We start from the raw sequence: 26,422 nt of genomic DNA, 5'->3' as shown, positions 1-26,422 counted from the left end.
AATTTCTTTAACCATCAATGATGCACTCTTCTTGTAAAGACTTTTATCCCAGACTGGAATAAGCGCTGTCATTGTCAATGCATCAATTCTGGAAGATAGATGGAAATCTTACTGGAGTCCTTTCAGAATGTAATGGGCACAGAAGAAAGACGGGAGCAGATGGACATTATTTACCTGGATTTCTGGAAAGCATTTGATAAAGTGCCGAATAAAAGACTTACACAAATTATGGGGTTGATGTATTAGAATCGGAATCAAAAACAGAATCAGAATTTATTGTCATGGACAAGTCACAAAATTTGTTGTTTTGCAGAGGTGTCACAGTGCAAATATTCATATAAACCCTCTTACAGCAATAAATAAAAATAGTGCACCAAAAGTGACTTTGGTTAATTGATCATTCAGAGGAAGAAACTTGTGCCATTGAGTGTTCGTCTTCAGGCTCTTGTACTTTTTTCCCTATCATGCATAAGTGAAGAGGGCGTGGCTTGGGTGGTGGGGGGGGGGTCTTTGAGGATAGGGGCTGCTTTTTTAAGACACTGCCTCATGTAGATTTCCTTGATGGAGTGAAGTCTGCTGCCTAAGATGTTGTAGGCCGAGTTAACAACCCTCTCGAGTTTTTTTTCTTATCCTTAGTGCTGGCAGCTCCATACCAGCCAGTATATCCTCCACAGTACACCTGTAGAAGCTATCGAGAATTCTTCTGTGCTGTACTGAATCTCCTCAGGCTGGATCATGTCCTTTTTTAGACATACAGCTTGGTAACAGGCCATTTTGGCCCATGAGTCTGTGCTGCCCAATTACACCAAATTGATCTACAACTCAGTATGTTTTGAATGGTAGGAGTAAACCCGAGCATCAGGAAGAAACCCACGCAGACACAGGAAGAACATACAAACTCTTTGCAGATGACAACGAGGGACTCGAAGCCCCGTCCAAATTGTTTGTGCTCTAACAGCGTGGCACTAACTGCTATGCCAAATTTCAAATGGCATTTTTTTGAGATTAGCTTTTGCAGTGGCGAGGAAATGTATAGCTATTTCATGGAAAGATCAAAAGGAGCTGAATTTACAAAGATGGCATTTGGAAATAAGATTGTGTATTCCAATGGAGAAGATTACATAATTTAAGGATAAATATTATGTATTTAAAAGGATTTGGAGCCCATATTTGGATTATTTAATTTGGTCTTGACTGCCGCTGGATTTCCTTATCATATAGTAAATGAATGACGTTGGGTGTTCTCCTCATGTATTTCTTTCTTCTCTTTTGCTTTTCTTTTCTTTGTACAGAGGGTAGAGTGTTTAGAGGTAGGATAGAGGGAGGGGATAGTGTTGGGGTTGGAGGGGTTAGGGATTTTTTTGTAGGATTTTCTATAGTTCTTTTTTAGTTTATATTTCTGTAACCATGTTTAAATTTTGACAAATTGTTATATTTCAGTTATGTAACTGTGGTTATTACTTTTTTCTGTTACATATAAAATATTAAAAAAAGGAAAACATGCTCTAGTGCAGAATGACTTGGGATTGCTTGTGCATGCAGGTTGGTTTGCATGCACCAGGCTATCAATTAGGCAAATGGAATGTTGGCCTTCATTGCGAGAGAGACTGAATTTAGCAACAGGGTGGTTATACTGTAACTGTGCGGGTGAGGCCACATCTGGCGTACTGTGTTCTATGCTGGTCTTCTTACTTGAGGAAAGATGTACTGGCTTTGAAGGTGGTACAGAGGTGGTTGACCTGATAGATTCCAGAGATAAGAGGATTAGCCAATGAGGAGAGATTGAGACGTCTGTGACTGTACTGGCTGGAATTTAGAAGAATGAGAGATCTTATAGAAATGTATAAAATTATGGAAGTCATAAATAAAGTTTTTTTGAAAATTTTAGTTAATTTCACATATGCATTAAAAAATCTTATACATGTGATCCGTTATCATCTTGACCCCTTGCCACAATGGTTGTTTCCATTGGTGGGTGAGACTAGAACTAGGGGGCATAGCCTCAAGCTTCAGGGTAGTAAATTTAGGATGGAGAGGAAGAGCAACTGTTTTTCCCAGAGGGTGGTGAATCTATAGAATTCACTGCCCATTGCAGCAGTGTGACCTACCTCAATAACTACATTTAAAACAAGGTTGGATAGATTTTTACAGAGTCAGGGAACCGAAGGACAATGGGAAAAGGCAGGTAGGTGGAGAAGAGCCTATTGTCAGACCAGTCATGATCTTATTGAATGGCAGAGCAGGCTTGATGGGCCGGATGGGTGATTCCTGCTCCCATTTCTTAAGTTCTTAAATCATCACTGCTTTCGATCATGACGCCTTTGGAATTTTGTTGTTGACAATGGTAGCAGTCATCAGTCTGTACTCCATGTCTCCATTGAAAGGTAGAGCATTGAATATTTTTTTACAAAATCTCTTAATAGTTCCAATATTTTACTACCAATGTCCCTCAATGATTCCTCTCCAATAAATAATGATGTCAATGAACAGTATTAAACTGATTTGCATGGTATCAGCACATTGTTTGCAAACCCAGCCAGTACATCAAGGAACTAACAGAAAAGGTCAAGATGAATTATCATAAATCTTGTAAATTAAGTACTCCCTCCAAGGGAAGTCTGTGCACTTAGATTGCCCACAGCAATTTCCATGTACACCAAAGGTTCACTGTAGGCATCATCAGCGAGGAAGTGATGAGGAACAACACCACTACCAGGGCTATGCCCTTTCCTGGTAACCTTCCTCCCTATTATCCTCCAGCCTCCTAGTTTCTGGTCCATCAAGCTCTCTTCTGGGTGGCAATGGTTGTTCTTAATATTAAAAACACAATGCTGAAGGAACTCAGCAGGTCAAACAGCATCCTCTATATAGTGACTATGAAGATGTGTGACCAATGTTTCGGGTTCAAGCCCTTCGTCAAGGAATGAGCAAAATATAGGCAGGTCCGTGAAAGAAAATTGGGATGTGAGTGGAAAGAAAAAGGCTGAGAACCACTGGGCTAAACAGATCTTGGGGGTAGTTTGAAATGAAAGGATAGAACTAAGAATTCAACTGGATTTGTTTTTCGATTTGGGGCTTGGTTCATAATCATGGCCATTCTCTCTCTCTCTCTCTCTGTCTCTCTCTCTGTCTCTGTCTCTCTCTCTCTCTCTCTCTCTCTCTCACTCTCTCTTCCATCTCCTTCTGCCTCCTTTCCTCTAGCTCTGCACCCCCTTCCCTCTCCATTCACAGTTCTTCCCTTCACCCTGTTTTCTGTTATCCCCTCCCCACCACCATTTCTGCCTCATCCACCTAAGAGAGAGAGAGAGAATGGCCATGATTATGAACCAAGCCCCAAATCGAAAAACAAATCCAGTTGAATTCGTAGTTCTATCCTTTCATTTCAAGCTACCCCCAAGATCTGTTTAGCCCAGTGGTTCTCAGCCTTTTTCTTTCCGCTCACATCCCACTTTAAGTAATCCCTAGGCCATAGGTGCTTTGCGATTAGTAAGGGATTGCTTAAAGTGGGATGTGAGTGGGAAGGGAAGGTTGAGAATCACTGGTCTAGACCCAATTGTTACTGAAATATTTTGCTGGAGAAAAATTGTCATTGCCGCAGTTCCTTTGGAGTTCTGAAATCGTGCATATTACGAGTCAATGAGATACAATGGTTTTCAAACTTTTTCTTTCCACCCACATCCCACCTTAAGCAATCCCTTACTAATCGCAAAGCACCTATGGCCTAGGGATTACTTAAAGTGGTACGTGAGTGGAAAGAAAAAGGTTGAGAACCATTGATTTAGCCTTTGCTGCATGACTCTAACTAAAGATGAAAAAGGAAAATGGATTGGGACCGTGGGAAATCACCAGACTTGGGATGCCTTTTCGAACTGCAGTCCCTTCACCAGATAACCAGAATGATCAGACACGGGGTAGCCCTGAAGATGGCCTTGCACCTTCCCATTGAAATGGCTTAAGAATTTAGGATGTTGCCCAAATGACAAGGAAGGGGGCACAGAGTTTTGGGACAAGTTTTGTTCAATTCATTCTACGTACGCAAGGGATACCACATGGAATGCAGGGAACCAGTCTCCCTAGTTTAACTCTAAACTTATAGGGCATCTAGCCCCATCAGAGGCCACAGCAATACGCACTAATAACATGGATTGGTTAGATAACAGCTGAACACAGAAGAGTAGGACACTGATCTATCATTGCGGTCAGCAGCAAAACAGCGCAAAGCTCCGCCACATAAGAACGGAGATGGTACAGCGTTCCGGCATCACACCAAGCCTCATTCCCTCAGGCACCTGAACAAAATCCCTCAAATATCGCCAAATCTGGGTAATGATTGGCCGCGGCCTACTCATGGTCTTGGACACCCTGCTCCATATTATTAACAACTAGCAGATTATCCCAAAGGGCAAGGAAGGGGAATAGCTGTCAGATTGCAGATAACTGGATGCTTCCACTGCAGGGCTCCAGACCATTTGTGACATATCAAATCTCCTCAAAGACCTCACGAAGTATAGCTGCTGGCAAACCCTCTTCTTAATTGCATTGACATGGAGGCCCCAGGATAGATCTTGACACCCAGGAATTTGACTTTCTTAACTGCTGAACCCTTAATGAGGACTGGGTCATGTTCTGCTGATTGTCCCCTCCTGAAGTCCATAATCATCTCCTCGGTTTTTTTTTAATACAATGTTGCTATTGTGGCACCACTCAGCTAGTTGATCTATCTCCCTCCCGTATGCTTCCTCGCTGCTGTCTGTCATTCTGCTGACAACCATGTTTTACAAATTTGGGATCAGGCAACATTTTGGAAAGAGAAACACGGCCAACATTTCAAATCGTTGGCCTTTCATCACAAGACTGGTGCCTGAGACCAGAGCATGTCAAGTCTGCAGGAAAGATGCTCATGTTAATCACCAACAATTGGAGCACTTGGCAAAATTAACAACCAGTTGCTCAGAGTGCCTTTCTTAGTGTCACAGTTCTATCTGAGGGATTTTACTCTGGTAAACAAAGGCACTGATGCTTAGGTTAGTGGTTTTGTGGCTTTTATGTTAGCAACACTCTGAATTTTGTCACTGAGGCAATAAAGGCAAATTTTTAATGCCACGCTTCAGAATTCCAATGGAAGTGGAGACCTCCACACTTTAGAAATGACTCACTGGGATCGCAGCCCTTGCCTCAAGCAAATGCAGATGCACATCGAAGATCTTATGATTAAGAGCTAAATCCTTGGAATCTGGATTACTGCTCTGATCAGCAGAAATCAAATACTGCCTTCCTTTCCAAGGCAAACAATCTTCCTGCCCTTTCTGCAAAAAACTGTTCCCTTCGTGCAGATACCACCCTATGGGGCCAATTAATTCAACATTTATCTTTGATGGGTATTCATTTCCCTGGTAAAGAGAGGAAGAGGTAAGGGGCTGCAGGAGCTGGATAAAGAAAGGAAGGTTAGCATGGGAAGAGCAAGTTCAGGTGAGTGACAGTGCAATATAACAACAGCTTGCCACATGGTTAGTGGGATTTTCTTACATCCACTCAAGTGAACAGGGCGTCAGCTTAATATTTGAAAGATAAGACTTCTAAATGGTGCAACAATTGAGTTGCAGCCTAGTTGATGGTGTTTAAGAATGGAACGGGATTTGAACTGACAGTGTACCAACTCAGAGGTGAATAGATTAACTGAAAGCCTCACTGGATAGGATATGAGTAAGTTAAAAACAAGGGAGAGGTTGCTATGAATGAGAAAGTGTCTTATTTGTGCAGCAAAGGATCTCACACTTCAAGAGTGCATGGATATTTCTATTTCCCATGAGCTAATCATTTAATTAAAACAATGGTATCATACTTTGATTAGTTGACCTTGGACTCCCAGGAATGCTTGTTTGGTTATTGACTTTTGATGAAGTTGACTAAAAGGAACATCTCATTGCATAGAACAAGGATGTGTCAATGACAGATGGATAGGTGGGGATATGAATATGTGTAAAGAAGAATGAGACAATCTTCAGATTAGAGTCCTACACCCAATCTTGACTCCACTTCTGATTGGTATACATAGCCATGAGCACGCGTATGAGCCCCAGCTATGCCTGCCTTTTTGTTGGCTATGTGAAGCAGTCTATGCTACACAGGCAAGATCCTTCAACTTCTTCCTCCACTACATCGAAAATGACTTTGGTGCTTCAACATGCACGTATGATGAGCTCGTCGACTTTATCCACTTTGCTGCCAACTTCTACCCTGACCTCAAGTTCACTTGGTCCATCTCTCGCCACCCTCTCCCTTTTCTCCATCTCTCCATCTCCATCTTGGGAGACCAACTCTCAAAAGACATCTTCCACAAACCCACCAATTCCCACAGCTACCTCGTCAAAACATCTTCACACCCTGACACCTGTAAAGATTCCATTTCTTTCTCTCAATCCCACCATCTCTATCACATCTGCTCCTAGGATGAGGACTTCCATGCCAATCATGAGAGGTGTCCTCCTTTTTCAAACAATGTGGTTTTCCCTCCACCACCATCATCTTAGCCCTCACCTGAATATCCTCCATTATCCATAGCTGTCCTGGGCCCATCCACCACCACACACAACAGGACAGGATTTCACTTGTCCTCATCTACTACCCTACTACCCCACCAGTCTACTCATTCAACATATCACTCTGAGATTCTACCACCAGATAGATCTTCCCTTTTCCTCCTCCTCTCTCCAGGGACCACTCGCTCCATGACTCTATTGCCTACTCTTCCCTTCCCACCATTCTCTCCTATGGCACCTATTCCTGTGATCGCAGGAGGCGTCTCACTTGTTCTCACTCCTCCTTTACCAGAGTGCCAAACGGTCCTTCCAAGTAACACTTCACTTGTGAATCTGCAGGGGTCATCAATGTTCCTGTGCTGGCCTCCTCTATATTGGAGAGACAACACAGACTGGGGGATTCCCTTGCTGACATGTCTGTCCGCGGTCTCATGCATTGCCAGTCTGAGACCACCAGTAAATTGGAGGAACACACCTCACCTTCCATCCGGGCACCCTCCAACTGGATGAGTTCTCTGGGCTCCATTAGACCCTCACCCCATTTATCTATCTCCTTTCCTATCTCCCTCCCCCTTCCCTTTATCCCCTGTCTATCTTCACAGAGCCAAAAAAACTGCCTGCTCTTCCCCTATCAATTCTCACCTTTCTTTGCCTGTCCACTTATCAAGCCTATTACACCTTTTTTCCCATTGGTTTGTGTTTCTCCATCTCCCATTCTTCCTTTCACACTTGCTTTTGAATAGAACCCCCTTGCCTACTTTTTGCTTGTACCTTGAGAAAGGCCTTGGTCCTGAAATGTCTGCAATATAGAATTACGGCGCGAGACCTGCTGAGTTTCTCCAGCATCTCTGGGTTTTCACTGCGATTACAACATCTGCAGGCCTTCGTGTTTTACCCCATTTCTACTCTTTCCTCTGTTTTAGGTTTCTGCTTCAAATTACGGGAGTTGATATCTCTATGATTAGGTGAGAAGTCAGGAAATAAAAAATAGATGAGGCGGTCACCTTAAGAAGCCGGACGAGAGCACATTTAACATATTCCAGGCCTTTTCATAAACGGCAGACATCCTTGTACACAATTTGACAACAAAGTCAAATGCAGCCACCACATGAAGAGAGTTAAAGTTCCTACTTCTGCATGTTCTATTGTAGGTGTCATGCTTAGCTACGCTTTTGGAAGGATGATGTTCCTTGCCCTTACTAAGTTGTAAAACTGGAAACGTGAGCACAAGTACGTTTTTATGATTTAGGAATGGAGCAAAAAAATCTTTGCTTCTTCAGTTACCAAAAGAAAACTGAAAAATTACATTAAATCTGGAAATGTTTACAAGGAATTTAAACTTTCCAGTGACAAATTGTTCCTAAGGTCACAAATTGCTTTCATTCAGATTCCTCAGGCAAAGGTTAGTGGTTGAACATTTCCCTCTTGTCCATAAAAACAAAACTTGGCAGTTTCAGGGTGTGGGGGAATTTGTTTTAATCCAACAGAGAGCCCGTGTTCAGATATTTATCCATTTTATTTCCGTTCAGAAACAGGATCTAAATGAGTCCCAAGTGCTCCTTGTTATTGTAACAGATAGTCTTCAAAACAATGGGCAGTCTGTTGAAGATTAATCTTGCCTATTTGCATGCCCCCCCGTGTTTATCAGGAAGAAGGCCCTATTCCCCAGCCAAGTGAGGTTCATCATGCAGACCAATGGTAGGTTCCCCACAACCATCAGCTGGAGGAGAAATGAGGAATAATTGCCCACAATATGATTGTCTGAACGTCTGGGCGCCGGCCAGTGTCTACGTGAGGCAGTGTTTGGAAGTGTGCAAATGGGTCTGCCTGCCTCTGAATGTGGGAGAATGCACAGAACATGTCTCTGGGTAGTAGAGGGTGTGGGTGTGTGCAGAAGGCGCAACCTGTCTCTGGATGGGAAAGGGTGTGGCAGTGAGTAGAGAGAGAATATGCCACCCACTGGGTGGGAGAGTGTTTAGGTACATGAGGGTTCTGCCACAACCTAGTATTGATTGGGGTGTGTGTGTGTGTGTGTGTGTGTGTGTGTGTGTGTGTGTGTGTGTGTGTGTGTGTGTGTGTGTGTGTGTGTGTGTGTGTGTGTGTGTGTGTGTGTGTGTGTGTGTGTGTGTGTGTGTGTGTGTGTGTGTGTGTGCGTGCGTGCGCAACTATTTGAGAGAATTCCCCGAGGACTATGAGCATTGCAACTGAAATCAGCGGATTGAGGTGTAATCCTTTGTGCTAAGATACCCGGCTTGGCCTGCCTTGTGAGGTCATCTTTTGCCATAGCTCCATACTGCAGGATGCATTCTCTTGACAACTTTGTTTTACACACCTCCTCCTTCTGCGGATCATGTCCAGCAGTGGGCCCCTATCTAAAAATGGAGGAGGCACACTCCCAACCTGTGTCCTGCCTCCGAGATTCTGTGCATTGGCCCAGTCACCCCATGGGAGGCATTGGTGTGGCTTTGAGGTGAGGAACGTTAAGGGCTAGAGCCTTGCTGTATTTGCTGTGTGGGTAAGATCTGGCAGCTGCCTGACATTTAGCAATCATAAGTTGGGTTATGCATTGCTTCCCTTACGAGGAAATGTTGCCCAGTGAAATCGCAAGGGCTGCTAATTCAAACTGTGATTATAATGCACTGGCATGAAACAGCATGGGTAAGCTGAGCAGCTCAGAGCAGATACATTTCTAGGCAAGCGCTTATCATTGTAGAGCAATTTATACAGCCACACAACGTCTTTTGGTCTCTCAGATTCAATGCTTGACTTCTCTATGTATAACCAAACTCTTCCGGACCTGAAATATGGTTTAACACTGTATTTTCATTCATTAAAAATGAATTATGACTTGAAATACAAAAGCTACTCAAAATCGCTTTCCCTTGGCTTTGGCTGCTACTAATTTCCAAAGTCAATGCACTTGGTTTTAATTAGCATTATAATGTTTACATTTGTGCTAACCGCTTAATCGGGAAATTAGTTCCATCACAAGCTGTAATGCTTATTCTTTGCTTTTCTGAGTTAGGATTATCAGCGACTAAGTGCTTCAGTCTGAATGCAGACATTCTAGTATAAAATTCCAGGAACTCACAGGATCAGAGCACAATCTTGCCTTGATTTTCTGTTCTTCAGGGCCCCCAATCTTCAAATCATTTCAGTGAGTTGAAATCAAGGTGATGCAGTGTGCACTAATATGTCACCTTACAAATCTACCCCCAGCACACACACACACGCGTGCGCACACACACCCACACACACACACGCGCACACACACACACACACACACATGCACACACATGCACACACATGCACACACACAGACACACATATGTACAGACAGACACACACATGCACACACATAGAAAGACAGGCACACACACACATGCACAGACAGACATACACACATGCACACACACAGACAGACATGCATGCGCGCACACACATAAACACACATGCACACACACACGCACATGCACATGCACACATACACATGCACACACATAGACAAACACACACATGTACAGACAGACATGCACATGCGCACGCATACACACACATAGAATGACAGACATACACACACATGCACAGACAGACACATGCACACACACAGACACACACATGCACACACACAGACAGACAGACACACACGCGCACACACACGCACACACATAAACACACATGCACACACACAGACATGCAGACACATACATGTACACATGCAAACACAGATAGACACACACAGACACATGTACACAGACAGACTGACACTCACACACACATGCCCAGATACACGCACGCACAAACACACACACATGCACACATAGACACACACCCATGTGCACACACATGCACACATACACACATGTATGCACACACACATGTATGCACACACTCATGCATACACACAGACTGACACACACACACACACACACATGTACAGACACATACACATGCGCACACACACATACACATGCAGATACATGCACACAGACAGACACACACACATGCACACACACAGGCACACACACATGCACATGGGCACACACATGCACACACACATACAAATGCACACACGCATGCACACACAAACATGCATACATATGCACACACACATTCAGACACACACACATGTACAGACAGACACACACATGTGTACACATATACACACATGCACACTCATAGAAAGAAAGACATACACACACATGCACAGACAGACAGATGGACACACACAGACAAACACACACATGTACACACACGCATGCACACACACATACACATGCACACACTCATCCATACACACAGACACACACACATGTACAGACATACACACACATGCACACACATACAACCACATGCACACACATACAACCACATGCACACACATAGAAAGACAGACATACACACACATGCACACACACATAAACACACATGCACACACACAGACATGCAGATATATACACACACGTATACACTTGCACACACAGACAGACACACACATGTACACACACACACACACACACACACACACACACACACACACACACACACACACATGCACACAGACAGACAGACAGGCGGACAAACACACATGCCCAGACACACACACACACTTGCACACACAGACAGACAGACACATGCACACGCACACAAACACACACACTTGCACACACAGACAGACAGACGCAAGCACACACACACATGCACGCACAGACACACACCTACACCCAAACCCATACACACCCACACACCCACATACGCATAAGCAACACGTGGAAAAGTCATCTCTGTTTGTGAGATGTTGCTTCGCACTCATTGGATCTTTTTACCTCAAATTGACCACTAAATCATTACTATTTCTAGGATCAGGCTGTGGACTCATTGAATGTTTTTTATTTCAAATGAACACTCAGGCTTTTCTAATACCTTTTTAAAATTTAATTTTAGGAAGATTTGCAAACTCGCATTTGATGAGGATATCTGTGGATGTGGAATGCCCTCCATTATTGGAAGTGCAACTTTAACCTTTAATAAAAATCAATCATCCACTCGTCATCCTTCTATTCATTAGCACTTTGAATTCCATCCCTGTTTATATTCAGTTTCCATGACCGAGATGTGGGTGACAGAAATTAAATTTTTCACATGCTTCTACATTTTAATGTGAATTTAAATTTCAATGTGGAAAGGTTCTGATCGATGTGGGAATATAGAAAACATATCAGATAAAATGAAACCTACATTGAATGACAATGAATTAACTCTTTTCAAGAAATAGTTCCACAGAAAAACACAAAAACTGCAGGTGCCGGAGTCTTAAGCAAACAATGAGATTCTGGTGGGAGTCAACGGGGTAGAAATGGCCAGTCCACAATTCAGATTAGAACCCTTTATTGATACTAAAGTAGGAAGGGTGATATCAAGGGGGAAAGGAGGTGGGGAGAAGTAAAGAGGTGAGAGGCATTTGGACAGAAGAGAGGTGCGATGGAGAGATGGGTAGAGGGAGAGAACTCTGGGAAGGGTCGGAAAGTTAAAGGAAAACCAAGAACAAGAGTAGGTCAAAGAAGAGGTAGAAACATTAGAATCATAATTCCATGCTCATGCCCATTGGGTCTAAGGGCATCCAGGAGGAATACAATGTGCTGTTTATCAAATTTATGCTTGGTTTCACTGTGGCAATTGATGAAGTTGAGGTCAGACTGTAGAAGGGAATTGAAATGATTGGTTGCTGGGAGTTCTAGCTTTGATTCAGAGACAGAGCTTAGTGTTTAACAAAATGGTCACTCAATTTCCATTTTGTCTCATTGATGTAAAGGAGTTCCATATATTGCTTTGCAGATTTCAAGCAATTAAATACTGTTACAAGCCCAGAGGACCCCAAACCCCAGCAGCAATAGATATTCACCAAGACAAATGATTACTTAAACAAAAGTTGCTTTTAATTATCTTTAAACATGAAAATAGAATCACCCTTTAACTTATCACTATTGGCTTACTTAACCTAACTTAACCCCCTTCTAATTCTAAATGCATGTGTGTGTAATGTGTATGTAAATTCAGAAAAGTTCTTTGGTTCACAGTCACTTCTCATTCCTCCAAGTTCACTGGTTGCAGGAAATTCTTATACTGTGCACAGAATTTAACATTTATAAAGTTCACCAGTCTTTGGTGCTTAAAAGGAAGGTGCTTGTCGGTTTTCAGAGAGAGATTTGTTGTTCCAGGATATCCACAACTGATGTACGTCCATCAGCCACTTCTGTGTCTTGCTGACGAAACTTTCCCCCTCAGGGTTCTCCAGATGATAACCTTTTTCTTTCAGGTGACCACAGAGTGCCTTTTTGTTTCCTCCAGCCAAGTTTCTGTAACAGCCACAACATCATAGTTCCACGTACTGATCCATGCTCTACGTTCATCCTCTTTATTCTTAATACTTATAGTGTTGAAATAGACACATTTCAACCCCTCTATCTGGTGACATTTATGCTTCTTCTTAAACTCACAGCATTGCATCATGCTTTTCACCTTCTGCACTCACATTCAGGTCCCGCCCTCCACCCCACTCCCACCAAAAAACTCTCCCCAAACAGCTCCAGCAAACCTGCCCTCCAGGATATTGGTCCCCCTTCATTCCAGGTGCAGCCCATCCTTTTTTGTATGGGTCAGACCTTCCCCAAAAGAGATCCCAATGGTCCACAAATCTGAACCCCTGCCCCCTGCACCATCTCTTCAGCCACGCATTCACCTGGTCACATCTGTGCCAGGAGGAGGTCAGTGTGGAGAAGGTATTCCACTGTGGATCTGAGTAAGGCAGAGCAGAATTTTGTCTGAAGGGCTCAAGCCCAACCCTCACTGGCATGTGGCACAGTCAACAATTCCACGATGATCCTGCTTTTCAGCTTTCTTTCTTGAGGACCTCATCCCTACTCCTCTCTATGTCATTGGTACCAACGTGGACCATGACAGCTGGCTGCTCACCCTCCTACTTGAGAATGTTGTGGACTCGATCAGAGACATCCCTATCCCTGGCACCTGGGAGGCAACAAAACATCCAGGAGCCTTGAGCTCGATCACAAAACCTCTCTGTTTGCCTAAAGAGCGAATCCTCAATCATTATCACTCTCTTTTCCCCCTTCCTTGCTGAGCCAATGGGCCAGAATCCGTTTCAGAGATGTGACCACTGGTACATCATCCTTGGTGGATCATTCCACCCCCCCACCCCCCAACAGCATCCAAAATGGTTGGACATTCCTCTGCAAATATTCCTCCACAAGTCTAATCATCTCACATTTCAAGTTTCAATCTATTGGCATGTACACAAGATCCATAAAAAATCTTTCTTTTGTTTGCCCTGTAAAGGCAAACAAATAGTTATTAAGTAATCCAGTGCCATTATTTAAACAAGACTGAAAAAAAAAGAGCGTCCACTCAGAGCCATCAAGTGGCTATGGATCTTGTGGTCTCTTCCATGTAGTCACTTTCTGTACCCCCATCCCCCATAAACTCTGTGGTCACACAACATGGTGCTCAGTGGTCAACCCAAGTTCAAGGCCGCATCAAGTTCAAGGCCAGATGCGAATCTGTTTCCAGATCTCCAAAAAATTAGGAAGCCATTGGTTCCCATGGCATCTTGGGAAGCCTACACCTGCACTTATCCTGTTCGCAGTCAGTCTGTGGGCTGGCGCGATGCCTTCGGCCATCGAGCCTGAGCTGGAGCCTGCCATGGCTGCCATATTTTGCTGCCTGCACTCCAGACAACCGCACTGTGGGGCTGAGAGAAGCCTCCTTGCAGCCATTGCTGTGGACGTCACCTGCTGAGAAACTCAGCAGGACGAACAGTGCCCTTTATATAGCAAAGGTAAAGGTAGAGAACTGACATTTCGGGCTTGAGCCCTTCAGACAAAACTCGGCTCTGCCTTACTCAGATCCACAGTGGAATACCTTCTCCACATTGACCTCCTCCTGGCACAGATGTGACCAGCAATTTAGACTGCCACAGTCTCTTATGTCAATTTTTGTTCTCAACCCTGTTACCTCCTCGGCTGCCTAATGCAGTGTTGTCAGCAAATGTGAATTTATCACACTCTGTTCCTTGAATTATGTTTTGGAAGAATATACTGGATGCCATCATTTGGTCAATAAAATATCCCATATAAGGTAAAAGCATCTGATGATTTTCTTCATACCGAAAACCACACTGTTCTGGATTTCCTAAGACAAGTCTTTTGAAAATGATGGGCTGAACTCATTTTGAACTGTCGCTTTATCCTAATCTCTTTGAAGGCAGCACCAGAAGCTCAGGGGGAAAAAAAAAGTCAAAACATCCTTTCCTGTGAATGATGAAGCTGGAGAATTTTTATTCTTAAGCAACAGACCATTTTTTTTCGAGAGAGAAACCAGCCGGCGACTGAAAACTGAGCTGAAATGTACTTTGCATCATAAATGAATGATATCATTTGCTCATTTTCCATGTCTTCTCACACAATGAACTGAAAGCAATGATTTTTTTTTTAAAACCACACCTGCCCCAATCATTAAAAGCACTTTTGTCTGAACCTTCACTTTTAGTGGCCATCAAGTTGCAGAGGTGAATTTTCTTTGCAGTTAAGAAAACTACGAACAAATTCTTGAAGAGCGGTTTTGTGATTTTGCTCTTGAAAATTACTCTTCATTTCTACATAGCAAACTTAGTTAAATAAGGTGTGTCTATCGTGTCCATTCAGGGAATTGTGTTCTTGTTTTGTTTAGTTTGTAGTATCAGATGCTCCTCTACTTCCAATGGCTCGACATTACGATGCTGGTGTTGGAGTGACTGTCATTATTGGGTTATTGCTTAACAAATGATGGATTGTTTGGCTGGCGCTAGATTTACGATTAAAAATTTGTTTACTTCAAGGTTATTCAACATTTAGTTATAAAATAGGCTTTGTTTTGTATAAATTTGCCCAGCTGTAGGCAATGGTAAGTGGTCTGAGCGCATCTAAGGTAAGCTAGGCTGCGATATTCTTTATCAACATGATTTTTCCACTTACCCCATCATAGGTAGAGGCAGTGTCGGTGCCAGAATCTGTGTTAGAGGGGGCATCAGGGTAACGGGGGGGGGGGCATAGTCCAACACTCGTAAACTTGCTCAGCGGGTGGTGGGGGGGGGAGGGGAGGATGGATGTTGGCACCTACCTGCCGAATGAATGCTAACCGCCTCTGTCCCTCCAACGTAGAAGCCAAAAGTGCTGCTTCCATTGCATGGAGGGTCACAAGCTGGATGCAAGTGATGCTTGACGCATGCAAGTGATGCTTGACTGATGCCCGTGGTGACGTTGGCCGAGTTAGCAACTCTCTGTATTTAATTCCTGTCCTGTGCCTTGGCACTTGCATATCTGATGGTGATGCAAATTAGTCAGAATGCTCTCCATGGTGTACCAGTAGAAGTTTGTACTGTGCTAGACAATTAGCTGGTCTCTGATTTCAACTTTGTTGAGTGATTGTCCAGAGCCAGTCTCTCTGGCAACATTTTGTTGGCAGATCCTTGCGGTTTGTGTGAGGATGATCAGCATCTCGCAGTCAAAGGGGGAATCAGATTTTCAACTTGGGTTATATGTAAAAAACACTTTGGAAAGGAACATCCTTTGTCGCATGTGCAAGAAGTGACGTAACATAGCAGGCAAGTGCTACACTCAGTTCTGCATGGCACAGTGGCATAGGTCATAAAACTGCCATCACACAGCTGCAGCAACCCAAGTTCAATCCTCACCTCTGGTGCTCTGAGGAGTTGACACCTTCCCCCATGAACAAACCGCTTTCCTTCAGTGTTCTGTTTTCCTCTTGCTCCCTACAGAGGCATGTATGTACTAAATGCTAAAAGTGTCCTGGTAATTTATGGTATCTAGGGTGGGAGGGAAGGGGAATTTAAGGGGAATTAAATGGGATTAATGTAGGATTGGTGCTTGATGAACACTTATCGATGAGAATGGGCTTGTTGGACCATAGGTTCTATTGTACGACCATTTGTTTCCCCAATACCTTCCAGGTTATTTGAAGAAGATACAAAACCTGATTTTCTATTCCTCTTTTAATTTCAGTCTGACTTTAGGAGTGGCTTCTTGGCAAGTTCAAACACACATTTGGGTTCATAAAATTCGCCTGATTAAACGTAAGCAAGCCTGCAGGTCAAGCTGTGCAGGAGAAATATTTTTGGCATCTTCAGTAGGCAAAAGCCCACTGTGTTGAGGGACATTTCCCTCCCAGTTATTCAACCCAGGACCTCTGTCCCCGATATATATACCAATCTCGTATTTTTGCATGGGTTTACCCTACATTTCAATAACATTTATCATCCAACCTGCTCTTCAACTAACATTAATGAAACAAATCATTTTGTCAGTCCTCGTTCTCGGACCCTGTGTGTGTGGGAGTTGCTTTCCACATTCCTTTACATTAAATAATACGAACATTTCAAAAGTACTTCACGAGCTCCAAGGCACTTTGAAATATTCAAATGTAAAGACAGCTACAAAATAAATAAATGTCCATTTGTTTTTTATCATTATTTGCAAACACAGAACCTTACTGTTAAACAAGAGAATCAGCAGATGCTGTGATTGGAGTTTACACAAAATTGCTGGAGAAACCCACCAAGTCACTCAGTGTTCTTTACGTACCAAGGTTAGCAAAGAAGTATCTTTATCAGCTTTATCTTTTTTCTACATAAAGCAGATGAACCTGCCGATTAATGGCCAGGGTTGCCCGTCCACTGCAATAGGAAACCACTTCAGTATTTTGGCCTTGCGTAACCATGAACTCGACATCGATCACGGTCTCAGCTCAAAGACTGGAGGAGCCTTCACCGAAGGACAAGAGGCAACAAGCACAATTCTGAGGGTCAAAGGATCGTGAGCTTATTCTCTACTTCCTATAGACATGATTGCCTTACGCCGAGTGGCAAGGCACCTGAATGAATGACACAAAGAACTCTGCGTGTCTTGCTTAGTTTCTCCAGCAATTTTGTGTAAACCACAGGTCCTTACTGGATGTTTTCCCTCTTTCACATTGCCATTGATTTCTTTTTCGGAACTGTAGGTCTCTTTGTGGTACATGTTCATTTTAATTTCCTTCAAAGTGCATATGTTTCATGTCTAGCCACCAGCACATTGTCCACCTAACATTTTCAATTTTAAAAGCATTAGGTGATGTAAAAAGCTATTATAGTTCTTTTATTTGTTTTTCTTTTCCCTAAGAACTGTGTCTGCTCAATTTGAAAGAGACTCCCATCTCTCTGAACTCCCACAGCCCCATGAAATAAAAGTAAGTTGTGCTTCAGTACATCTCTGTGTGAGCCCTCAGACCATATCAAACACCTGGTTAAGTGCGCTTCATTCAGCAAAGGGGAAATATTACTTTGCAGGCTGGTGCCAGGAAGGGAGGGTGGTTTTAATAGGAGAATAAAGGCAAGCGGAGACTCAGACAGTAAACGCACATTCCAGAGAGAGGTTAATGGCTAGGAAAAGCAAGCATTCATTCAGAAAGACAGAAAGGAATTTTAAAGTTGTGCATTTTGATTTATAGGTGCAGAAGAGTCAGGGTGCAGGCAAGGGAGTGAGCTTAACCACATTCCGTGAGGGAAATAGGGTATTAACCATGGGAGTGAAGCTCTGGGGTCGTGAAAATTTACAATGTGGCTTCAATATAAAGGCACCAATGAGATAAAGTGAAAATCTGCATGCAGAGACTGAGCTTTCCACAATAATTGCGAAATGACTTGGGATGAATTTTCTGAATGATCTCAATTCAGACGAAATTGCACAATCCTGGACAGTCACGAATGTACTTAGCTCTGACCCACATCGTCTGTGCACATTTGATCTCACTTTCTAAGAGCAATATTCAGCAAATTTATCATAGATGAAGAAAAATCACTTCGGGTTATTACCAGGTGTGTAATTTGACCTAGTAGTGTTAACTCTACTGGAAACCCATTATCCACTTAAATTTGAACTCGCCAGCGCAAACACTGATGACAAATTCACCTGATATGGAGAAAGGGCAATACTGTTAAGTGAGGAAAAAGCCAAGTTCATGGTTTTCGCATTTACTTCATCTTCATTTGGACTTTCCAGCATGAAAGTGAGGGAAGAAAACACTTTTGGGTCAAATCTCTGAAGCTATTGACTTGCTTTGATACAGGCCATTTCTTAACATATTTGAGGCACCACATGGTCCAGAAAAAAAAAACATTTAATGTTTCTGCATTAATGCTGCAAATGAGGATGGATTAAATGCTTTAGTAACTGGAGCAGCATTTGTCTAAATTAATCAGTAAAGCGTGTTTACAAGTTTATTCATGAAGTGAATTACGGGAACTGTTCTTAGAATAACCATCCTTTGATTAATTTAGTTAATTATAGTTTGCCCCTCTCCACTATTTATGATCAGAATCAGAATCAGGATTTATTGTCATGAATAAGTCATAAAATTCGGTGTTTTGTGGCAGCGTCATAGTGCAAACATTCAGATTATAACCATCTCACGGCATTACTGTAAAAAATAAAATAAAAAAAACAAAGATAATCAATCGTGCATGAAAAGTCAGGCAGTGTCTTTGGTTCATTGATTATTCAGGAATCTGATGGCAGCAGGAAAGAAGCTGTCCTTGTGCTGCTGAGGGCATCGTCTTTAGGCTCCTATACCTTTTCCCCGATGGTAGTAGAGTGAAGAGGGCATGGCCTGGATGATGGGGGTCTTTAGGGATAAAGGTTGCTGTTTTAAGACACCGCCTCTTGCAGTTGTCCTCGATGGAATGAAGTCTGGTGCCTGTGATGTCGCAGGCCGAGTTAACAACCCTCTGGAGTTTATTCTTGTCCTGAGAGAAGACTCCTCCATACCAGGCAGTGATGCAACCAGCCAGAATGCTCTCCTCCGTCCACCTGTAGAAGTTGATGAGTGTCTTTGATGACACATCGAACCCTCTCAGATGAATGCATATTTGGATGTATCCATTTTTAAAAAAAGACACAAAAAATACATCAAAGGTGGCAACAGATACAGTATACGAACTGTAGGTTTATCAAAGTAAACCACTCCCTGGGCCCAACATGATAGAAATTTAGGAATTTTCATCTCACAGTGGCAAAACTAAATACACAGCCTAATCTCAGGATGGCCCAAAGATAGTAAAATTCTTAGCAAGCACTGTCCATGACTGCTTCAACTTGTTGCTGTTGTAAAATTATGAGAATTGCTTTCAGGATCAGAATCAGAGTTTATTGTCATGAACATGTCACAAAATTTACTGCTTTGCAGCAGAACTGAATGAGTGCTTAAGAATAGTAAGTGAGGCAGTGTCCGTGGTTCTTTGTCCATTCAAGAACCTGATGGCAGAGGGAAAAAGCTGTCCTTGTTCCACTGATGTTCGTCCTCAAGCTCCTGTACCTCCTTCCCAATGGTAGCAAAGGACCCTTAGTTTTGCACTATTGTGCTTTTTCCTTCTCTGTATTGCACAGTTGTTTACATTTCTCTATTTGTTTACATGTGTACATTATATACAGTTATTTTTGCACGACCAATAAGTGGTAATTCTGCCTCGCCTGCAGGATAAAGCATCTCATGTGATGTCATGTATGTATTTTGACAATAGATCTGAAATCTGAAGAGGGCATGGGCTGGGTGATGGGGGTCCTTGATAATGGAGGCTGCTTTCTTAAGGCACCACCTTTTTATGATGTCCACGATGGAGTGAAGACTGATGCCCGTGATGACGTTGGCCGAGTTCGCAACTCTCTGTATTTAATTCCTGTCCTGTGCCTTAGCCCTTGATTATCCGACAGTGATGTAAATTAGTCAGAAGGCTCTCCACGGTACACCAATAGAAATTTGCAAGGGTCTAGGGCAACATATCTAACCCCCTCAAACTCCTCACAAAGAAAGCGAGACTTTTTCGTGACTGCGCCGACCTGGAAGCTCAAGCACAGATCTTCCAGGACGTTGCCACCCAGGAATTTGAAGTTCTTGTCTCTTTCCACTGCTGACCCCTTGATGAAGAGGAATGGCTTGCCTTCTTTGAGGTAACTTGAGAGGGTAATATGGAAACCGCCGATTCCTCCACAAGTGGCAGAGGAAGGTATTTTGTGAAATTGTACGTCCCCTATTGATGTTGGACTTTTGACTGTCCCTGACACATACACGAGTTTGATTCCATCTGCTCCGTTTACACTTTGAGCCAGAAATTCCCTGGAATTGGGGGAGAAGTTTCTTTTGTCTGTCAAGAAAGCTTTGAGAATGGAGCAAAGGCAACATACTCCTAATATTTTAGGGTTCATTCAGGAGTCGGATTGTGGTGGGAAAGAAATTGTCCTTGAATCTGGTGGGAGGTGATCTTGTACTCATGAATCTCCTTCCGGATGGGAGAGGGTGAAGAGAGTGTGGCCAGGGCTGATGAGTCTTTTAGCTTGTTGGCTGCTTAAAATCCAAGCGAAAAATATAGATGGAGTCGATGGAGGGGAGAAGAGTGTATATGAACTCTCTGAGGAAGAGAAGTTCCCCTACCATGCAGTGATGCACCCTGACAGGATGCTTGGAATGATGCATTTGTAGAAGTTTTTAAGGGATGTTGGTAACATGCTAAATCTCCTCATACTTCTTCAACCCAGCAGTTTTTTCACTTAGTTAATTTGCCGAGTGACCTGTTCATTTCAGATTTCCAAGAATCTCATGGTTTTAGTATTGGTTCTCTTTCAATTACCTTCATTCATCTCCCTAAATCTGCAATTCCTCCAGACAGATCAACTGTGATTAACAAGCATTGATCACACTACCTTAGATAGCGACAATTGCATCTGTCACTTAAATAATTTTTATCTCACTTTTTTATATCACCTTCTTCTCTGATTTTTCCATTTCTGATGAAAGGAAATAACTCTGAGTTGTAAACCACTGTTTGTAAATATCTCTCTGTTTGGGCATGCCTATTGGCCAGCTGTACCCATGGCCCTTCTAAAAGGCTCCTGAATAAAGGTGACTGTTCCACAGCTCCCTCCCCAGTGCAGGACAATCGAGCAGCATGGACTTGCCTTTGTTCTATAGCAAATAAAAGCCCATCAGTTTGTTCAGCTGCAGTCTTTGGGAGTCATTGATGGGGAATCTTTCTTTCTATCTCTACAGTGGTAGCACTATTGCGCACAATTTATAAAGACCGTGGGAAAAAGTGATGGTGGACCTGCCTTCCCAGAATCCCATGTGACAGAGAGAGACCCCTCCATGAGTGCTCTGTGCATGCAGCGATGCATACAGCCCTTTCTCTGCTGCCCAGAATTCTGGGAGGGCAGGTATGCCATCGCTTTTTCCTATGGTCATTGTAAATTGTGCTCGATGTTGCTACCAATTTTCACACGCTGTTTAAAAATTGTTCACTATTGCTATTTATTGCTAGCATTTTCCTACAGTCCCATATAAAGGTATAAATAAGTCGGCACAACAACTACAGGGGCTGAAGGGCTCATATTGTGCTGGGCATAAAGCTTGATTATGTTATAATTAGGCACGATTAATTTTGTTCAAATATAAGATCATAATACATTGATCAGGATTTAGGGAAGGTCCACATCACTCGATGCTTCATGACATCACCAGAAAAGGAAGAACGCTCCTATCCCCGGAGATGGCTCATGGTAAAAATGAAAGTGTGCAGTGTCCTGGTTCAGTGGCCAAGTGCGAACAGCAAAAATGCCATATTTCCAACAAGGACACTGAATGGTCGACTTACTGGGACACAATTGTCAAAAGGGCTATGGAAATTTCTCTCCAGAGATTTCCAAGTCAATAACCCCCAATGTAGCTCGAATTCTAATTGATAATGCTACTCCAGATTTGTCAGAAGCGTGACTGCACGATTTCAAAAGAAAATCCGAAGGTCTCAACATTCAGAGGAATGTTGATGTTTACACTGTAAGATTCAATCCAATGAAGGTAAGCCAGGTATAACACATAACCTGAAGCAATACTGCATTACAGGTGTGCACCAATCACTGAATTATGTGGGTAAAGTCACATCAGGACAATTACAATTGAAGAGACACTTTATGCTTCATCACAGATTGACAACTGGCATTGAAAACGTGCAGAAGAGAGAAAAAATGTCATTAAAAATATGTTGTGGGAGACTATAGTATCAGTTGCGGGTAACTTCTGTGCACACAGAGCATTCCTGTTTATTCAGGTGGTTAACTTCATTGCTAACAGTCCAGCAAATGGCCTCTGTCAATACTCCTTTAATTAACTGCACCAGTTCACAGTTTCATATGAGGATCAATGCACATGACACTTCCCATAAGCCAGAGGCACTCACAGCAGGCTCTGACGAGGAACAGGTTTCTCCGGGCTTGCCTGCTGAAAGCAACAACAAATTGCTATTGAGTCTATACGAGGGTCGGTTTAGTTGGTGTTGGTGTGTCAAACTTTTGTGCTTCTGCAGCCTCCAGCTTTCTCCCCTCTCCCAAGCACTTTCCTTATTTGAACCTAAAGCTGCCACTCACTGATTTCAGTTTTCACCTATCAAGCTCGTATTCCTGGGAACTGGAATCCCAAACTCTTTTGATTTATTTCATCCCACCTTACATCAAATTGCTTTGCCAAAGAATACCTCTCTCCTTGAGTCATAGAATATGGAAACAACCCCCTTTGCCCCAGCAAGGCTACGCCAACAATTGCCTACCCGCTTACACTAATGTGACTCTATTCCATTTCTTTCACCCCATATCCCCATCATTTCCCCCAGAAGGTATCACTTGTTTGTCTTTTTTTTTCTTTGGCTTGGCTTCGCGGACGAAGATTTATGGAGGGGGTAAAAAGTCCACGTCAGCTGCAGGCTCGTTTGTGGCTGACAAGTCCAATGCGGGACAGGCAGACACGGTTGCAGCGGTTGCAGGGGAAAATTGGTTGGTTGGGGTTGGGTGTTGGGTTTTTCCTCCTTTGCCTTTTGTACACATGGAGCAACTAATGGTGGCCAGTCAACCTAACAAACCCATATCATTGTCACATGGGAGGAAACTGGACCATTCAGTGGAAGCTCGCAGTCTAATGGGAGACCGTTCAAACCCCAAGCAGAGAAGCGTCAGAGGTCAAGGTTGAAACTGGGTCGCTGGAGTAGTGAGGTGGCAGTTTCACTTGCTGTACCACTGTTCCACCCATTTAGATCCTATACTCCAGCTGTGACAGTTCTTTTCTCAGTAAAAGTTCTTAATGACCATAAATTTGTTACAAGCAGGTCCAATGTTGCACTGAAATTTTGCTTTGGACTGAATTCAATTCAAAGCTACCTGGGCATTTTAGAACTGAGTTTCAATCAGATACTAGATATATCTGTGCACAGTAGAAATAACTCTCCATTCTCCAACTGCATCACCATTTGCCTGCATGATTCCTACCTCTTTCTGTAATGACTGCACACTTTAGGTCAAGGGTCCCCTTCATGGGATCTTTGATCTCTCATGGACCCCCAGGCATGCACTGCATACCATATGCATGGTGTCCGGGCCTCCCAGTAACAACCCAAACTTTGTAACCACACCCCCATTACCAAGTAACAAATCTGTAAATTAAGCAAGTGATTACAATAACAATTAAAAAAAAAACCTTTGCTTCTGGCTGGGATGATGCCAAATGGAGCTGGGTCCAAGTCTTCAACATCAGCGACGGCGATTTCATCCTCAAAATCGGGTGCGATGCCATCCGCATCGAGGAAGTCACCTTGGGCTTCTGGCAGGAACGGGGACGTAGGGCTTCCACAGGAGCGGGGAGCTCAGGATCACGGCAGGAGCGGGGAAGTAGGTCTCCCGGCAGAAGCAGGAACTTCAGGACAATGGCAGGAGTGGAAAACTCGGGCTCCACAATTCTTTCGACCTCAATAATTCAATTGACTCCCCCGACCCCCCTGCATTTATCAATCCCAAATTTGATCCCCTGGTATTTGTCAACCTCTCGGGGTCAATATCAACCACTTTGGAGACCATTACTTTAGTTGCATTTTCGAGGAACCTTGTGACTAATGCAAAATAAGATCCAATAACACCATTTTAAACTCTGAGTCAATTTTTACTTAAAAGGTCAAAGATCCCTCCTTATGCCCAAGCAGCAATTATGTTGTTTTCAGAGGACATCAGAATATGATTTCAATCTCCTCAAAAGTGCTGAGCCCTCAGATCATAGGGTTTTAAATTGTAATCAGAATGTGGTGATATGTAATTACAACACTAGGTCACCAGGGGTCATCCTGGTGATCTTGTATATAAAGCAGTCCAGAGCTACTGTCTAGCCTTCCAGGTTTGTCTTGCAGAGAGACAAGACCTCTTAGTGTACATATTAGTTTATTAAAGCTGTCTTATACTCGCACTGCTGTTGTGGTTATTGTCAGTACACAGAGCAGATAATATTTATTGTCATGGAGTGAAACAGAAATGTCACATTACATGAAATGGCCTTTAATCTACCATAAGGCAGACTAAGATTTTCTTTTGGAGTGTTTCCCTACATTCAGTTGCTCCCCTGCAGAATCTGTTCAAGGGCTGCCTGAAGAAATTCTCCTCCTCTCTTCTTCAATTATACGAGTTACATGGTATATCCCGCTGAAATCCCACCAACCCCCTCCCTGCAAATAATAATCACCAGTGAATAGAAAAAAAAGCAAAGCAGAAGAAAGAAAAAGATAGAAATAAAGAGTATATTCAAAGTAAAGACAAACCTGGTTACCAACCATTCACTCAACTTTCCCTTCTCAATATCATTCATTTATTTATCCCAAGGAGTTAGCAAGGTTTAATAAGGTTCAGAGAAAACTCTTTATAGATTAATACCTACAGTATGTAAATATAGGGACCAAATATTCAAAAAAAAGTATTATATTTACTCCTTAAATTATATTTGTAATCTTCTCAAGGGGCATGCCACTGTGTATATCCGCATGCTGACTTTCCATTCCTAAATGGAAATCCAATTTCCATGTTAATGCTATACAATTTCTTGCAACTGCTAATGCAATTTTCATAAATTCCTTTTGGGAAAAACATTCAGTTTCAATTTTGGTCATCTCCGAAATATTACCCAATTAACAAAAGCATTGGATCTTGTGGAAATTTAACTCCTCCTCCTCTCTTCAAAGGGTATACTCTGGGATGCTCTCTCACCACTCCCCATCTGCATTCCCTGCTGATTTTATCTTCCATGACCATGTACTTACCCAGACTCGCATCCACAGCCACATATCCTTCCTGGTTAGTTGTTTCCACTGCTGCCTGGTGCCCTGTGAATTCCAGCCCCAGTTCCAGGGTTCCCAGTTCGACCCCCATTGGGATCTCAGGTACCTGCACTGCATTGACTGTTGTTCTTTTTGCTTCTCTCGCCGTATCCTACGGAGCACCCTCACCTCGATGCGCAGGTACTAGTGGATCCTCGCTGTCTTGCTACTACAGCTCTGTACCTGCCAGGGATCTCACGTACTGTACATCTTCGCTGGATCCATGCATTCAACTGCCAGTTGTACGCTCACCCGGTGTCCATCAAGGGATGGAAGGTCACCTCCCTGGAGACTGCCACCTTTGTAATCTCCCTCGTTGGTCTCCATCCTGGCCCTGGTAAACAACAGGACCATGCTTCTAACACAGATCTCCAACCTTGGTCCTAGCGACCTACAGGAATGTGCCTCCAATGTGAACTTTCACCTGAACTTGGCAATTCACAGGACTGGGCTTCGGATCCAAGCCTCTGCCTTGGCCACAGTGACCTACAGAATCAAGCCTCTGACTCGCGTCTCCAACTCAACCCCAGTGCCTTCCAGGACCGAGCCTTCAATGCAGGTCTCTACCTCTGTGCCAGCAGCCTGCTGGACTAAGTCTCCATCGTGCACT

The sequence above is a fragment of the Narcine bancroftii genome, chromosome 7 (assembly GCF_036971445.1).
Source record: "Narcine bancroftii isolate sNarBan1 chromosome 7, sNarBan1.hap1, whole genome shotgun sequence".
In the NCBI taxonomy this organism is placed as follows: Eukaryota; Metazoa; Chordata; class Chondrichthyes; order Torpediniformes; family Narcinidae; genus Narcine; species Narcine bancroftii.
This window is presented reverse-complemented; position numbering follows the sequence as displayed.